Source organism: Carassius auratus, chromosome 28 (assembly GCF_003368295.1).
Source record: "Carassius auratus strain Wakin chromosome 28, ASM336829v1, whole genome shotgun sequence".
NCBI lineage: Eukaryota > Metazoa > Chordata > Actinopteri > Cypriniformes > Cyprinidae > Carassius > Carassius auratus.
This window is the reverse complement of record NC_039270.1, coordinates 24,340,046-24,358,510: the sequence shown is the minus strand read 5'-3', so window position 1 is coordinate 24,358,510 and position 18,465 is coordinate 24,340,046. Positions and strand designations below refer to the sequence as shown.

Below are 18,465 nucleotides of genomic sequence, written 5' to 3'. Positions count from 1 at the left end.
AAGATATAACCAGTATGGCTGCCAAGGCCTGTAATTTGAGTTTGGTGGCTGTTTTTCCATTATGTTATATAGATTGGTGTCGTTTAGTGAACGAGCCCATCTGCTCAGGATTTTTAGATTGCTATTTTGGACAGGTGTTGACATAAAGAATATACACAACCGAAAGTCACCCTGTTGAAAGATATACACACTTACTCATGTGACTTTTGTATTGCCAATCTTGTACATATCTGTTTATATCTCTTTATTTCTTTGCCCGTTTGGTCTTTCTTCCTCTGTTTCCCTTTTTCCTTCTTTTTTATGCATACACAAATACACTCCCCCCCCCCCCCAAGACCTCCCAATGTATCTCATTCGGACCCCCACTATAGAAGATTGTTTTGCAGAGTTCAGCGGGTGGAGGTGCTTCATCTTGTGTCACCAGAGGGTGGTCCTATTTAGATAGACCAGGTTGGGGTGGGGGTAAAGGTGACCTTTAGCCTTTACAGGGTCATCATCCATTAGGAAGTGATGGGTGGATGTCACTAGTCACCCTGCTATGACAATTTGTCTTCTAGAATATTTTTTCCTGTCTCTCTAACTGCTCTTGTCAAGCTCAATCTAAAGAGACAAATAGGTGATGCCCCTTTTTCACCCTTTCAGACTGAAGCCCACAAATCTCTGCTGTCTCCCCTGATCTCTTTTGTTCTATACTCTGCTCTCTCTCTCAGTAGACAGCTAATAAAGTGTCTGGCAACCTTTGGCATATAAGCTATTTATATATATATATATAATATATATAAAAATGCAGTTTCTTTCTCAGTTTTATCAGAAGTTGTTCCAGTGCTTCTGAAAAGACTCAGGTCAGGGAGGGAAACTGTGGTCTCATGACTCCAGTGCCTCCCATGCATCTGTTCTGCTCTGCGGTCTTGCGTAATCGTTTATGTAATGACAGGTGTCGTTTTAAACTGCGTAGCTGCATAGCAGTTAATTCCTGGAAAACAATTTCTGTTCACTGTCATCATGTAATCCGAAAAACACGACAGATGCGATTAAACGACTAGAAAGCAGATTACCAATGGGTAAAAATAAACCCAAGAATGACATCTATACGGTGATGAAACTCACAAGCGTGTCAACAACTTAATGACCTCAGAAGCAAGAGGAAAAAGTGAGAAATTATATTTAAATAATAAGAAAAACAACGCCTATAATTTAGGGTTATTAATGTAAAAAAAAAAATTATATTATAAATTATATTATTAATGAAAAATGAAAGTATTTTTACTCCAATGCTCATTACCTTAATGTGAATAAAAGTCAGAGAACGCTTATAAATTTTTTTTATTTAATGTAAAAAAATAAATAATATATATATATATATATATATATATATATGATTTTATAATCTACTGTATTATTTCAGTTGACCCTGGATGTGAAAATTCATCTAAAGTCTTTTTTTGTGTGTGCGTGTGGGTGTGTTTTTCTGACATATCAGGACACAACTCTGTATAATCACATGGGTATGACACAGGTATTACAAGGAGAGGGTGACTTATGAGTACATAACCCATGTCCCCATTTTTTAAAACGCTTATAAATCATACAGAATTATTATTATAAATTTTTTTTTTTGAGAAAGTAAAAATGCACAGTTTCCTGTGAGGGTTAGGGTTAGGTGAAGGGTTGGTGAAGGCCAATAGAATATACAGTTTGTACAGTATAAAAACCATTATGTCTATGGGATGTCCCCACTTTTCACAAAAACAAACGTGTGTGTGTGTGTGTGTGTGTGTGAGAGAGTTTTCTACTTAAAATCATCCTTCATAAGGTAAAGAAGCTGTGGCCTAGTGGTTAGAGAGTTTGACTCCTAAGCCTAAGGTTGTTGTTTCGAGTCTTGGGCCAACAATACCACGACTGAGGTGCCCACGACAAACCCCCAACTACTCCCCGGGCGCCGCAGCATGAATGACTGCCCACTGCTCCGGGTGTGTGTTCACAGTGTGTGTGTGTGTGTGTGTGTGTGTGTGTGTGTGTGTGTGTTCACTGCTGTGTGTGCACTTCGGATGGGTTAAATGCAGAGCACAAAATTGGGTAAGGGTCACCATACTTGCCTGTATGTCATGTCACTTTCAATTAATTTTTGTTGTAGTCTGTATCCCGTAATTTTAATTTATCCAAATTTTAACCAAAATATCATGCTATAACAATGAGTTTTGTTAAAGCATCTTTCCGGCTTGTGCTTGATAGAGATGTCGAAAGCCTGGAAGAGCTCCCTTCTACAGGAGACGCTCGGCTTTATATATAACAGAAATAGCAGGAATCTGGTGGGATGGGAACACTGTGTTTCTCTGCGCTATTGCCATCACCCTTTAAAATGTCATGCACTCTCACCATCTGAAGGTCGGGACGGGTGATGGGACCACTGTTGATAGCAGAGCACTCGGGACAGAACAGGTGACCTGCTGACAAAGCTTGGTCATGTTTGTCAGACTGGGTAGACGGCACATGTGGCCTTCGCGCCGCGTGAAACGACATTTCAGTGTCCCTGAGCAAACAGCTCTTGAAGGCGCATCACAGGCACCTTGTTTCAGAGTTTGAGTTGAGAGAGAGTGGACAAGTAACTTTGAACCAATCAGATTCTTCTGGATTGATGAGGTCATATACAACATACCACATACAACAAACAAGGTCCAGGTGTCAAATGACAGTATTTTCTCTCAAAGTTTGCTAGAGGAAGAAAGTAAGTTTTTCCTAACATTCACTATAGTAAAGATGGAGTCTAAAGACATTTCCTCGGCTAACAGACACCCACAAATGCAATCTCACACTCACTCTTAAAGTACAATTTGTGGTGTTGTCAGGGTACTCATGCACTACCTTTTCCTTCACTGTCACATTTTTCTTACTAAGCGTTCAAACACAATAAGCATGAGCACATGATGAGACAGGAATGTCAGAGTAAGAAAAATCACACTCTTCCATCTCTCCTCCTCTACGTATATCAGATGTGTAGCTGCAAACCCCTGATGAGTTTGACCTCTAAAATAAGCCTCAGCAAACCATGAATCAAGACCTTCAAACTGTGAGAAACACGTGACTCTTTGTTGTCACCTCCTTTCTAAATCACAAAGCCCGTCACAAGATGACAAGAGATTCTTTTAAGTGACTTCACTGGAATATTCTTTGTCAGGAGCAGAAACCTTTGAAGTCCTTGAATGAAATATTTAGTGATGCATCTGATGTTTTACAAGTGTGCCATAGATTAATACTGAGGGCGCTGGGAAAAGGGTAGCTGATGTTATTTTTAGCCTTTCATTTCATTTAATTGCATTTATTTTTACCTTACAGTATTCTCATGCCAATCATTTATATCTTAACAGTTATTTTTCACATTAATGTTTGTTGAAAAAAAGTAGATTTACTACAATTCTTATTGAAAACCCAGTTATTTCCACTACTTCAAATTACGAACAAGCTAAGAATATGATAAATGTAAGTACAAATAAGTAAAGGATAGCAAAATATAGCCGTTTTGAATACATTAACTCACTTTATTGTGATATCATGACCGATACTGAATTGATTTGTTAGGTTTGATTTTTATATGGTAGTATCATTATGCTTGTCAATATTATGTCATATGCTACTTCCCTTTTCAGTCAAGGCCTCTTCCTGAAAAAATAAAAAATGCAATATCTATGTCGGTTTCAGTTCGAGTAGATGTCTGGTTAGAGAGACTATCCATTGGTTTCTGTACTCAAGGCCTGTTCTCTTTTTCTCTTTCAGGTGTTTCTCTCTGGTGTGCTGCTGTTCCTTTGGCTGTCTGAAGAGATCCAAGACGGAGCAATCCAGCAGCAGGTAACTCTACTCAGTCATTAAGGCTTTAAGGTTTTATTTGGCCTTTTCTTAAAGGATTCGACGGCAGGAGAAATGGAGAATAAATGAGGTAGGCGTCAAAAAAGAGCACAGAAAATGGATGCATGTCATATTTTATTTCCATGTAGCTTCTAATCAGATTGTAGGATCTTAAAGAGCGCTTCGAACGCCAACCAGGATATGAGCTTCATGTGGAGCCTGTTTCCCTCCTCCAAAATCCATCCCAATAAATCCCCTCACTCTTACCACACAGATGCGGAAGGTCTTCCTGAAACTGAAATAAGTTGACTTTGGCCGTGGAATTGGGTATTGGTGGTTGAGACATGTCCCTGCCAACTTAAAAGAGCAATATTTAAAGCGACCACAGTTGTGTTTGAATGCAGTACAAGTATTGAACCGTTATAAAAATGCAAAGTGATTGTGTGCTTTGTCTACGCTTGATGCCAAGAAGATTGTGTGCATTTTTTTTCCACTTTGTAAATGATTGGCTCAGGGTTTCTGCGAGTCTTAAAATCTTATTTCACCATTCCACAGACCTAAAAAGGTTTGAAATCAGAGCAGGAAGTCTGAAATTCATAAAGCCATGGCATTAAATGCTGCATGCATTGCAAATAATAATGTCTTCCTCAGTATTTTACTTTTGTTTCAGACATCCTTAATAAATCAGGTTTTCTTAGAGGTTTTTTTTTTAAAGCATAAACATTCTTAATTGATCAATTTCTGTCAGTGGGGAATGAAAATGTGGTTTCCTTTGAATGAATATGATAATCCTGATCCCTTTGGCTGGTGCTTTAATAATAAACTTGCATAATTTTTATCAACTTCTCACAAAACAAAAATTCTCAAGTAAATGTAGCTTGATTTTTATAGGAATGTTGTCTTCGTCACTGGAAAACACAAGAAAAATACAGCGAAAGAACTTTGTTTCTGCAGCGTGATCAGAAAGTACAGTAAAGGTTATTTCCATGTTATATTATTATATTGGATTGGAGCAGATATATTTAAGCCTTAAGGATTTTTGTTTGTTTCTTTCTTTTTTTACATAATATATTCCATTCAATTTATTCCTTACATTTTCTTTACAGACATAAAGATAGATATAAAATTATTATTCAAGACAGGCAATACAAATGTCATAAAATGTCTTAAAAATCTTAAATTTGTCTTCATAAAACCTGCGGAAATCCTGTGGCTATAGCCTCAAGCTGTTTGCAGCCTTTTTACTTCACATTTGTAGCCTCATGATGGTGATTAAATGTACTTTCTTTCTGGAGTTAAACAAAAGAAATCGTATTTTTTTATATTACTCCCTCATTTATTTATTTAGTTATTATTTTCCCCATTCAATGACTCTCAGCAGTGTCCAGTGTTGCTCTGGTCCCCAGTGACTTTCGATGTGTGGATAAAAACAGTTCTCTTGTTCTGCAGAAGAAAGACAGTCTCAGAGGTTCGGACTCACTATTACTTTAGCTTTTTAATTGGAAACCCATGTTTCAAGTATTTATGAATACATCATATTTATAGTTACTCCTAGTTCTCTCAACAGATCTCTGGTGCAATTCACAAGCCATTTAATTAATTCTCAATAACAAAAAGCAAACCAGATTCACATCAAAAGGAATGTAATGACCCCACAATGCCTCGTCAGCTCCTAAAAAACATTGCAAATTATTCATTGTCTCTCTCGCTCATTAGCATATAGTTTACATCCTTTATAAGAAAGGAAAAGATGTGGTTTCTCCCCCCCGCGGATCTGCAGCGGGAACTTGGCGAGCGCGCATCACCCCAAACACTTCAATGTTATCTTCTCTACTTCCTCCTCGTTCCCAATGGGACTCTCGTCCTCGCTTTGAAGTAGCTGCAGTTGAAAAAGACATCTCATGCACGCCGAGAGGAGGAATATGAAAAAAACGTCGAGGGGAGATTGGTTTTGGCTGCTCGAGTTAGAGGGATTTGTGGGTCAGACTCAAAAACTGTGCGCAGCAGCGAAAGGATGTAATTGTTGCCGTTGCTTCAAAATCAGGCGAGTGCCATTACGAGAAAAACTCCATGTGCAATGTGGCACGCTGTCTGTCTCTTCCGGCCCACTCGAAATAGCGAGACCTCCCTCCTCATTTGGTTGTGAAAACATCGCTCAGTCTTGTCAGTGTGTGTCCTTTCATGCATATGATCTGGCAAACAAGTGGATCTCTTCCCCCTATAGCTAGTTTGCATACACAGTAAACGCTTTAATGTGCACCAGCTCCGCTTGGTTGCTGCTGGCTTCTTTAAACCAGCCTATTTTAGTTGTGATGTTCATTTGATGTTAATTGAAGCCAAGGGTAATGACAGCGCTGGCAGGCACACTTCTTCTACTTTGAGCCCAGAATCAAAAAGCAGGCTGCAGCTTTCTGATATTTTCAGTATCTGACACGAGCGATCGTTTTCTGCCAGACGCCAGGGATTTCGCCGGGGATAATATGATGATGCTACGGGCTGTCGTAATGAAGGATCGGGTGATGGAGGCTTGTTTTGGCACGTAACAGCTGGCTGACATAAATTTAGGAAGACCGCTCTGTGATGCATGTTCTGCGATTTGTAGGGATTGTTGAATTTATACGCTTTGGGAACTGAATTTATGGTAAGAAGACGTGATATGGTGTTTTATTGTGTTGTGATTGTTGTTGACATTCATTGGAGTCATAATACTTGGTCAAGCCTTGATGATAGTTATACCAGTCTTCGGGATGATAAGCAGGCAAGCTATGTACAGTGTTTAACTATGTATTTAGTAATAATTATTTTTTTTAGTTTTAAAGTTTTTTTTTTTGGTCTTGTTTTTATTTTTATTTTTTATTTACATAATATATGTGCAGTGTTGTGGGTAACGCGTTACAAAGTAACGCGTTAGAGTACTCTAATTACTTTTTTCCTGAAATTTGTAACTTAACGCGTTAGTTTCGTGCGTAAGTAATCAGTAACTTCGTTATTTTTTTAAAAAAGTAATCCGTTATTTTAAGGAAAGGAAAATCCCGACTGCAGCCTGCTTTTTGTCAGACAGTAGTCCTAGGTCTACTGTGCCACCTGCGGATGTATCAGTGGAGCCGAAGCTCTGTGATCGTAAAGTCAATGGCTGTGATGCGTCTGTGCCCTGCGCCTGACCCTGTGTGTGTGTGTGTGTGTGTGTGTGTGTGTGTGTGTGTTTTTTTTTTCGAACTCCTGGCAAGATAGCAGAGAGGACAGCGTTTGGTTTATGGAAGTACGCACATTATTTTCAATTTGTCAACGAAAAAACGGTAAAATGCACACTCTGCTTTGGTGAAAAGCTTCTGTCGACCGCCAAAAATTCTACCTCAAATTTAACGCTACGTTTTAATCACTACTTTTAAGAGTAAATGTAAGAGTAAATGTAAGAGGACTGTGTTAAAGTGAATTTAGGCTTGTGACTGTGAGTGACACTTTAATAATAATTAGTTCGGCTATTAAGCGATTTGTCATTTGCCTGTGTGGCAGGATTTAATTCGGTTATCATTTTTGTTTGAAAGGCAGCTGTTAATTTCTGTTAGATCATTGGCTGGCTGGTTGTTCATCATTTCTAAATTGATTTAAATCTGCAAGCATGTTTAAGGTTGTGTTTACAAGTAAGCATACTTGTACTTTGATAACTGCATTATTTAAAGTTAAAGAAAAATCAGGAGTTATCTTGTGGTGCTCATAATATACAGTAGCATAGGCTACCCGGGCTGGGTAACGTTAGGTGAGAATTTTGATTAATAATATATTCTGTGATAATAAATAAATAAAACGCCATGTGAAATAGCCGATTGCTGACTGTCTTTCCTGTTATTGTTATCCTGCAGTGTTAATTTAGTCGGATGACTGACGTTATTCATTGTCGGGAGTCACGACTTCTAGGTGCATTTAAAGGGGCCGGGGCTGTGTCTGTCATGTGTGAGCCGCTGCAAACGGCTTTTAATTTTTGGTAACGCATGAGTACTCTAACGTGTTACTTTTATGAATAGGTAACGCTGTATCATAACTGATTACTTTTAATTGATGGTAACGTTGTAACCTAACTAACTACTTTCCAAAGTAACTATACCCAACACTGTATATGTGTGTGTACTGTGTATATTTATTAAGCATATATAAATACACACATATACATGTGTATATATTTAAGAAAAATATGTTGTTTTTATATTAAATATATTTCTATATAATATAAATTATATACATGTAACTGTCTAAATATTTTTAAAATATACTGTATGTGTGTGTATTGATATATACATTATAAATATACACAGTACACACACATTTTATGTAAACAGAAACTTTTATTTGTTTATTTTTTTATATTTGTTTTTTACAAATATCAATGCTGGTTACAAATTGCTGGTGTTAGTAAGTGGGTAAAGACAGTAAAGAAAGTTAATAAAGTAAATAAAATAAGTTTTTTTTTTTTTTTGTATTTTAAATATATAGAGTTCTGTGTTAGTATGACCTGTGAGTTTTCATCATCTGTTGGGGTGTTTATTAAAAAAATCTGTTTTTTGTGATTGAATTGCAGAAAATGGCATTACATTTTTCTGTAAATATTATAAATAATTTAATACCCTCTTGTTGTAATAATATCATAAGTTTTAAAGAATTATTTAATATCATCCTCTTGTCATAATATTTTTAAGGAATGATATTGCAACCCATTTATGCTTATGCGTTTGACATGAGTATTGACATGTTTTTAGGACTGCTTTTTTAATGTTTTCTTTCTTTTGCAAAGAAAAGTAATAGACCAACCGACAAGTCAAAGCTCATCTCTATCAATATTTAGTGTCTGAAAATGTGTTCCTTTTGGAATCTGCCAAAGTCTTCCGAGCACATGGAATACCTCTCAGATATCTCTCAAAACAAGCGTGTTTCTCATCCAGACATCTTCTGAGGCATGAAAGGGTTAAGAGTTGTAGACTTGGTTTATGGGGCGGCATGCTGTTTGCGCCAAAGCCATCGGAGGGGGTTTGGTTATTGCCGGTAATAGCATCATTAGGGGGAGAAGTGTTCCAAACCATATTAAAGCCTTATAGCTGTATCAGTCATGTGAAATGATATGCCTTTGTTACGCCAGACTCAGCCCACCGTTTCATCTACCTAACCCAGAGATATGGCTTTCATTGCTACTGGGCCCGCTGCAGTGATAGATGATGCTGTTTCATGTGCCAGCGGAGGCGTACAGCTCTGCTTTTCACTTGTTTTTAATTAGCTTTCCACTGCTAATCGGGATGATTTTATTGAGTCCTTCCTCACTTTAAGATCATTTTCCCCAGGCTCATCACAAAAAAACCGATTGATAAAGAGAAGAATTTTCACTCAGGCTCTCCAGCGCTCGCAGTACGATCTGTTTCCTGTGTAATTTTGAGATAAGGTGAAACAGTTCGACCCTCCATGCTGTAACTCTGCACGTGCGGTTGGGGCGTGATGGTGTGAGAAGATATTCCTCCGTCTCTCTCTCTCTCTCTCTCGCTCTGCTGAAGGGAGGAGGGAGGTAAGGTATGCACCAGGGGAAAGAGTTCCTCTCTCCTCAGTTAGGGTCATGTGAGCCGCTTGACGGATAAGCCTCGGTGCGGCGGGCAGAAAGAGCTAGAGGCGCAGTGCTGATTAAAACTCAGACTGCTATCTATCATCTGCCTTCCCCCACCCTCCTCCAGCGCCGTCTTCCTCGTATTATTCTCTGGTGTGGGCGCCACGTAACAGATGGGTTTCCCAGAATCCAATATCGTTCGGTGGGGTAAAAGCCATTTGCATGTGCCCATCACCCTCCTATTCCTTACAGTGCGAGTAGACCTCTGTGTCATGCATCTCTCTCTCTCTTTCCCTTTCTTTTCTATCCCTCTCTCTTTCCCAATGTCCTCATTTCTCTCAGCCAGTCCTCTTATCTTTTCACGGTGGCTTTTCTTCTGAGACCATCTTTTCTTTATCTTTTCTCTTTCATTATGTTCTTTATGATTCTTTATGCAAAAAGAGTGTCATATTAAAGGGATTGTTTCGCTAAAATGGAAAATTCCACCATCGTTTCCTCACCCTCATATTGTTCTAAACTTGCGTGGATTTGTTTCCTCATAGACACTCTTGTCGTATATTGACTGAATGGTGAACAAGGGCTGACGAGCTCCAAAAACGACAAAAAAGCAATACAGATTTATTTGCTGTTCCAAGTCTTCATTTGACAGCTTTTTGTGAGGAAACGCTAGAAATTCAATTGAAAAAGTCATTATTTAGTGATAGTCTTCCCCTCTCAAAATGTGCAAATGTAAATTTCATGTTACAAGATGAAATGGAAGAAATGACACTTGACATCATTAAACCTGGTTTGACTTGGCATTTTTGTATATACACCACCATTCTAACGTTCAACATCACTAACATTTATTTATTTTTATTAAAATTAATAAATCTTTTATTGAAATGTTCAAAAAAAAATATTTGTTTCAAATAAATTCTATTCTATTAAACGTTCTGTTCGTCAAAGAATACTGAAAAAAAAAAATGAAGCAGCACATCAGCATTATAGAATGTGAGACTGAAGACTGGAATAATGGAAAATCCACCTATGTCATCACAGGAATAAATCAAAGTTTCTTAAAGTACAAAAATGTTTTCCAGATTGTGGCAATATTATAGTTTTACTGTGTTTTTATCAATTAAATGCAGCCTTTGTGATCATACGAGAGTTCTTTCAAAACTTTACTCTCCCAAACCTAAGAATATCAGTGTACACACATGTGAATGAGATTTGAAATCATTGATAATCTTAACAACACCATTTTCAGTGTATTCCTCGAACAAAACCTTTGTATGACTTCAGAAATGCTTTTGTTGCTATTTTATCACCGGTCTCAGTATTCTGATATTCAACATTCTCTGTTTCTGCCAGAAACATAAAGCTTTGGAATGATATGGGGGTGAGTAACTGATGACCAAATGTTCATTTGGATATAATATAATATAATATAAGATATTTAGAATTTCAGGATGTTTGTTTGTAAATAAATTCATTATCATCAATGTGACACATAGCAGCCACAACAGCATATTGGCAAATAATAATAATAATTATTATTATTTTATTTATTTATTAGAAACATCCCATTAGAAATATCATGAAAAATCTTGATTCTCACCATCATAGATTATGATAATATAAGATGGTCAAAGTAGTCTAATAATGTATCTATTAACTATGTTTAGAAATCTGTCTGTTTACTTAAGTAACAGATATGGGGGTCATGCCATAACATATTTTTAATACAACTGACTCTATATTAAATTTGAATTTAACATTTGAAGTTAATGTGGTATAAAAACAGCTACTAATATTTCATTGTACAGAAAGAGAGCAAATAACATTTAAATTATATAAGAACATTTCACTGACAGTCTGGAGTTCAGTCACTCTCAGAAACTCCCATTATAATCACTGAAACTGTGAAACATCTTATTTACAGATTCATACATACATCTGCACTTTGTTGTTTCTGACAAAAGAAATTAACCAGACAGAGTAATTCAGTCAGGAGCGAGTGAAGAAAGCACGGGCCTTTTAGCGATGACTCATCTGAATGTCTCTGATTGGCCAATGCATTCATAAGCTCAACAGAATCGTGTGTGATTGGTTATAATGTGCAGAGCTTTAAAAAACGCGTCTATCTCTGGCTCACCACCAGCCAGCGAACGCAGATCTGAATTTAGCAGCTGATGATATGAGTCACTGAGTTCTCACGCTGATGTGATGGTTTCAAATATAGAAAATATAAATCTCCTATTTTATGTCGTTTGGAAACTGCATTCAACTTGGCTCCCCTCTGTTATAAATGACACGTACAACAAACTAATGTCATAGTGGTATCGTGTACTATAATCGAATGTAGCCTAACTAATACCTGTCGAACTGTAGACCGCACACGTGGTCTTCATCTAATAACGATCTTCATTGCTAGCAAACCAATAGCCTTTGCAGATTTGCTTTGATTTGAGTGAACCGCTTCAGACGGCTCCGCGCGTGCGGCAGGGAACTGCAGCTTGGTTCATGCAGCATGGTTTGCACTTCCTTAGGATTTATTTTGATAGATGAAGGCACCTCTATGTATTAGATTCATTTTAGGTTGAACATATTCTGCTGGTTTGCAAAATGAGGAAGGTGATCATTTGTGTAGTTAGGGCATGAGGTCAAGAATTTGGTTTGTGCCTCATTCTGTGTGCAATAAGAGCTCAGCATGCCTTCTTGTAGCCAGTTTCTCTCTCTCTCATTTTCTGTGTCCTGGTGGCCTGATTTTCAAGCCCCTCAGTAATAGGATTATGTGTGCGATGGCTGACTCTGTAAGAACAGAAAAAGCTAAAAAAAAGAGAAGTCAACACAGTGTTCTTGATGGACACAAATGGAAAGACCTTTAAAAACGATCACCTAGTAACAAGAGGACACCCTTGGGTTTCTAGGAAACAGTCTAGCTGGGAGATCACAGAAAAATGGGCTTAAGAGACAGAAACAGTGTGTAAAGACAAAATTTTTGGTTACCATAGAATCATATAGAATCAGTTTACATCCTCAACAGCCGATGTATCATCTTATTCTGCCAAGTTAAGCATGTATAGTCTCTTTCTATATATCTCACTTCCTTTGATCTACACAAACATTTATAATTAGGCTCTTTCTGATGCTGCAATGTATGTTCCAATGACCATGCCAAAAAAAAGTGTATTTTCTTTCAATTATCCACTATGTTTTTGTCCTGTTTAATCCATCACTTCTCTCTTGTCGTATATAATGGACCTATATACTCTCTCCTGAAACATACAACCACCTATTACATTAAACAAAAAATGTATACTGGTTGTATGAGTTTAAAGTGTGTGTCTTCATTATAGCATATATAGATCTTCATTCCTCTGGTAAATATGTACCATAACAACAGGAGCTTTGGCATTTGGGACACATTCTTATCTTTGATGGATGCTATTAATCTTACTGACCACCCGCAGATAAAACACACACACCATCCCGCCAGTAACCTTTTCTCAAATACCAGGTGTGTGTGTGTGTGTGTGTGTTTCTGCTTGTGTGTAGATGCTTCATTTCATAAAAGTAGAGTTCATTCTTGAGCTCCACTTGAGCGACGTTCTTCTCTGTTGTCTTGTACCTCGGGTTCTCAAGCCGTTTTTATTCCACCATCCATGTCTCTAGAACCATTTGTCTGAAACATTTGTTGATTAAACATGCTATGAAAAATGTCCATGAAATGAAACTGCAGTATTTAGAAGGAACTTATAGGAATATTATAGTATTACTATAATAAGGAATATTTTATTCTATTTTATTCTATTTTATTCTATTTTATTTTATTTTAAAACCTACTTTTTATCGGTTATCAGCTATAACATGAGCATAATTACTGGCTCATGTGTTTGTATAAATCCAGTCATGTAATAATGATACCAGATTATAGGCCTATAACTGTTTTATTTTTTATTCATTTATTTATTTATTTAGACAAAATAATAAAAAAGGGTAATATCTGGTATAATATTTATGAACAAAAATTATCGCCTTATCTGTTCTAGACAGAATATTAATTTTGTTGCATCCCGAATTGGCATCATGGAAGTGTCCAAAAATCATGGTGTGACATGTTTTTGTAAGGAATACGCACATGCAGGCTGCAAATGTGTGTAGTGAATAGCGATCATGTGTGTATCTATAGATCAAGCCTTTCTTCCTGTCTAATTGAAACGCTCCCTTGTGCACTCTATATGCATGATGTTCACATGCATTTAGCTCTCGCTCTCTCATAAAGGTGATAGTCCTCGTTTAGTGCCTAGATTTATTACCTCTGCTCATCTCATACCTATAGTAATGACCTTTGAAACTATTCTCTTCCCTCGCTCTCGAACCCTCCCTCTCTCCCACTTGTCTCCTTTACCACATGTCTGCAGTCTCAATTCATTTCCTTTCATTTCATTTGGCTGTCTTAATGGACGAGAGGAAGGGGAAATAGAGCCCATTACTGGCTATGGACTTTCATCATCTCTCTCGTTCTCTGTCCCCCAACCCCCCCCCCCCCCTCGTGGCGCTCTAATGGCTAATGCTAATGAACAGAGACATCTTTAACAAAAAGATATTGAAGCAAAAACAACCTTCTATTTCAGAGAGGAAATTGTGTTTTACGGTTCTCTCTCTCTCTCTCTCTCTCTCTCTCTCTGGGTCTGTGTGTGTGTGTGCTTTATCTAAGAGTGGTGCTGGTAGACATGGCCATGCCAAGATGACCTCTGGCCTTGAACAAATGCTAATCAATGAGTCCAGCAGTCCAAGTCCAGGAAGTCCTTGGGGACGTCTTTCAAACCCCCTCCGTTTGTGGTCTAGACAGTGACCAGATCCTTTAGGAGTAATTTTTATTCTAAACTTCCCTTGGCTGATTCAGTCCAACCACTTACTCCTTAAAATCTGCCAGGAAGGTTGCCAGTTCCCTTTATTTTTTTCCCTCTCCTTGCCTTGCAGTATGTTTACACGCCCTGTTCTTTCGTTTGAAAGGTTGCCAGATCCCCTTACTTTAGTGTGTGGTCTGTTTTCAAGGGCTTTTGTTCTGACGTTTCTTGAAGCACACTTAAGTGTCCCCAGAGGAGTTTTCTCATGGAAAGAGTGTCACTTTCACTCTAATATTTCTCCCCTCAAACACAGTTTTGCATCTGACTGTGCAGTTGCAATACATGTATTGAGCGAGTTCTCATATCTATATTAGTATGTGAAGTGGATGTCGGTCAGATCAGGGAATGTTTAATACGGGCGGTTTCTTCCCCAGTGGTTTTGGTTTGTTTGTAGCAAGAGAGCAGTTGGTCCAGATATTGTATGTTACTGTGTGTGTGTGTGTGAGCGCAATTATTATTATTGCAAAGTATATATCAGTGATACTTTGAAACCCTAGAAAGATTTGAGATGACTGTAACAATTTAATGTTTGAATACATGGTGCCAAGGCGTGCTCAACTGAATAAGTGCTTTTGGAGATGTGCCAAACAGGGACGCCCAAGATTATCAGCGAAAGTGGCATTTTCAGTTTTAACCCCAAAGAAAAAACGGCCAGAAAAATATACCGCGCATATCTCAAGCTCTGATAATATAATAGCTTTGTAGGACTATGCATTCTTTAGGCAAAAAATAAATAAATAAAATGAATAAAACTGTTATATCTGATTTTGTTGCATAGAACTGAATAAAAATAATATATTGTTATTTAATATTAATTTATTTTTTGGTCATTGTATTATGTTACTTGCGGTTGTTTTATTTGCTTTTGTTTTTTATATTTAGTGTCATTTTAAATTGAGTTAAATTGAAAAGTCTTACAAAATAACGTTAAGAAATAATAAATCATTATTACAAAGCATTTTCAGTATGGGTTTGGGTTTTTTGGTTTCAGCCCAGAATTTTCATTTTGGTGCATCCCTAGTCCTGATACCTAAGTTATGGCTAATAATTATTAAGCTATGTCTATACCGATAAATGAAAAAAAAAAAAAAAAAAAAAAAAAAGAAAGAAATTATATGATATGAAAAAAATAAATCACATTTCCCACAAAAATATTAAAGGTATCATATGATTACATTGAACATTCTTTGGTGTAATGAAATGTGTTTATGCGGTTTAAGGTTAAAAAAATACATTATTTTCCATACTGCACATTATTGTTGCTCCTCTATGCCCTGCCTTTCTGAGACACGTAATTTTGTTTTTACACAGCTCCTCGTTCTGAAAAGAGAGGTGTGCTCTGATTGGTCAGCTATCCAGTGTGTTGTGATTGGCTGAAAACCTCAAGCGTGTGACTCCTCTTAATATACTGTGATGCGTGTCCCGGTGTTCTAACAAATAATGCTACCAAAAACCAATAAAACCCATTACAATCGAGGCATTTGTTGCATCCAATGGGGACATAATTACTGATTATAATGACTTATATTGTCTTTTTACTCATTGCATTGCATCACGCTGCATAAACATAAAACCATGTCTGCATTTGTGATCGGAGAAACAACAAACAACAAGTGCTACCCTACACTGCTCAAAACTTGTGTTTAAATCATCAGTGGCAAATCCTTTAAATATGTAAATGTACTTACAGTCTGTGAGTCAAAACAGACAGCACTGTAGTCTTCTCTTCCAGGATCAGGAAACAGTCCTCCATAAAATGCACAGCACATGTCTGATTATTTGAGTTTTATAAATCCAATTTAACCAATTATTTCTGGTCGTGTCAAATTAGTTTGCTTTCATCTTCTTTTATGTTCAACCGAAGTCCTTTTAAGACAAGTCATGTGACTCAGCGGCCATCTTTGAAACGCCTCTTGGGCATCCAAGTGCAACTGCTATCTCTTTGAATGGAGAAACATCAAATTCTACAAAACCGTTCACTAGACTTGCGATCAAATTCTAGCTCTTCTTTACAGTGTACAGTGTGTGTATATTGTATGGGTAATTCTTATGATTAGGGATATAGTGTGGGACGATAATGTGCAATAAATACTGTCGACAGTTGCAGTCTGTAGCACTGCTACAAAATGTTGGTTTTACTGGCTCTGACATTTCAGTCATTCATTACTGCAAATATGTGAGACATGGACCGATGCCACAGGCAACGGCGGAAAGTGAAAAGGAAACTGTGTGTGTGTGTGTGAGCTCTTAAAGTAGGTCCACATGTCTCTCCCAGTTATGCTGAAATAGCAAAGGTCAAGGTTCCTGAATCCTAGGCCACGAACCTTGACCTTTTGTTATTGCACATTTCCCTCAGTCTGCCAGATCTTCTGTTCTCTCACACACAGACTCAGTATCTCTATTCTCATCATTGCCTCAAGATATGCCATTTCTGTCCCCTGTTGTCATTCAAAAATAGTTTCCATGGTCAAAGAGACAAGCAACCAGCATGTTTTAATAGAATACAAATGTCACTAGATTTGATTCATTTGAGTGCTGGTTAAGGCATGTATAAGATGAAAGCACATTGCTGAAGAGCATGCGTGATGAATGATGTGCATAAATCTGAGCTTGCACTGCATGCACCCATATTTAGAAAGATGATTAATCTCTGACTGCAGAGATTTCTAATGACATTTCCTTCTTTACAAATGGGTGATTGACATAAGCCTTTTGTTTAGTGGATCATGAAAGCATAAAATCTGATTGTGAAATGGTTAATAAATCTTAGATCATAAAACTGTTTTTAAATATTCAATAAAATAACTACTCCTTTTCATTCCTAAACTTTTAACAACACAAAACTGTGAAGGAAATGAGTAATAAAGGGATTGGGAGTGTTAGATAGATAGCATGTGGTTTAGTAATTAGTAATGGTGAATTTTTGACTAGTTTTTTTAAGTTTGCTCAATTAGTCAGAGGAGATTATATCTCTTTCTAAAGGGCATTTGTCACACACACACACACACACACACAAAAGACTTAAAGTTCATGGTCAGTTTTTAGTCATATGACAATTTATGAACGCACGCACGCACTTTATGAAATATATAATTATTTTGTCAGTGAACTGCATAAACCAACATACAGAATACATTACATACACCAAATTATACTCATTATGTTTGATTGTTATTGTGCAGCGTGTGTATACAGAGTGTTTTGGGAGCATAAAGAGAGGGCACTTCTGATGTTTTGGTGTAAAACAGGAGTTTCTCACTCTGAGTGTGTGCTTGTCAGTGTTTTTGCTGAGCTGTGCGTCACCTTCTAGTCTTGCGTGTATGTCTTGCATGGGAACCAGTGTGCCTTCGCCCACACTTACTTTCATTGTCAGATTATTCGTGTATATGAGCGTCTATGCGCCTTATAGCGATCGATAATATTGGGTAATATTACGATTTAAAATAACTGTTTCCTAAGTGAATGTATTTTAAGCGAATTTGTTTTTATTATTATTAATTTACTCCTGTGACCCAATACTGATTTGCTGCTCAAGAAACATTTCTTATTATTATCAATAATTCTGCTTGATATTTTTGTGGAAACTGAGACTTTTTTTCTTTTTTTTTTTTCTTTTTTTTTTTAATTCTTTGATGAATGGAAAGAATAATAATTTATTTGAAGCAGAAACCTTTTGTAAAACTATAAAAATGCCATTACCATCACTTAATTTAATGAAAGTATTAATTTATTTTTACTGACCCCAAACTATTAATCACAATTAAACTGTATGCTCTTTCTGTCAGATGACTAAATATCTTTCTTTCAACAAATAAAATAAATAAATTGAGCTTTGTTTGTTTGTTTGTTTGTTTATAAATACATTAAATGAATAAATCATTTTTTTTTTATATTTGAAAGTAAATGGCTTTCGTTTACTTCACAGGCACTACACTGTAAAAAATAATTCAGAGGCTTAGTAAATTTCACAAAAATAAAGAGCTATATTAACTTAATAAAATCTTTTGAAATCATTTAAGTGATATTTTGAGTGGGTCACGTTAAAAATAATAATTAAAAATCCAACAAATAATTTCTCTAAAATTTACATATATTATTTAAGTTTATGTAGTGAAAATAAATAAGTATTTAACTAACTAATTATATTTT

The 18,465-nt window shown here is 36.7% G+C and overlaps 1 protein-coding gene across 2 annotated transcripts in view; it reads left to right on the top strand.

Moving 5' to 3' along the window:
* Nucleotides 1–18,465, top strand: part of LOC113047292 (retinoic acid receptor alpha-B) — a 117,318-nt gene that overhangs the window by 30,434 nt on the left and 68,419 nt on the right. For both annotated transcript variants that reach the window (XM_026208647.1, XM_026208645.1), the window contains exon 2: nt 3,772–3,843. The gene's annotated coding sequence lies outside the window, so the exon portion shown is untranslated. The remainder of the gene's footprint in view (nt 1–3,771; nt 3,844–18,465) is intronic.